This window comes from Xenopus laevis, chromosome 4S, assembly GCF_017654675.1.
Source record: "Xenopus laevis strain J_2021 chromosome 4S, Xenopus_laevis_v10.1, whole genome shotgun sequence".
In the NCBI taxonomy this organism is placed as follows: domain Eukaryota; kingdom Metazoa; phylum Chordata; class Amphibia; order Anura; family Pipidae; genus Xenopus; species Xenopus laevis.
The window spans coordinates 8,282,670-8,283,267 of NC_054378.1; positions in this window are offsets into that span (position 1 = coordinate 8,282,670).

Sequence of the window (598 nt, forward strand, 5' to 3'; positions counted from 1 at the left end):
TAAAAAAATCTGAAATATTACAACTGAATCAGTAGCACATCCCTCTCCTAAGGGCAGAGACACACGAAGATTGGGGGAGATTAGTCTCCCAGCAACAAATCGCCTCTTCTTCGGGCGACTAATCTCCCCGAAGAGTCTTCGTTTTCCGAAGTCGCCCTTTTGCTAGGGCCCTTTTAATTTTAGATAAAGAGTTAATAGGAGATCTAAATTATGGAAAGACTCCTTATCTGGAAAACGGATAACGCGTCCTATACCTGTACTAATGGGCATATTTATCATAGGGTAAACACCATGGATCTATTTACATATCTAGATGGGGGGGGGAGTATTTATCAAAATCTAAACATTTCTGATAATTTTTGGTAAAATAGTCCGACCAAATCCACACTGATTTTTTCCCCTTTATTTATCAACACATTTTTTCCGAAAATTTCCTGCGCAGGAAAAAAACTCGACAAAAATTGTGAAGAATTCGAATCATACACATTTTTCGAATAGGATGCCCGAAAACTCAGATTTTTAAATATTTTTGCACGAAAACCATGACATCTTCGCATTATTTCACGAAACTCAGCGCAGATCTTTGGGACTTCTCCCA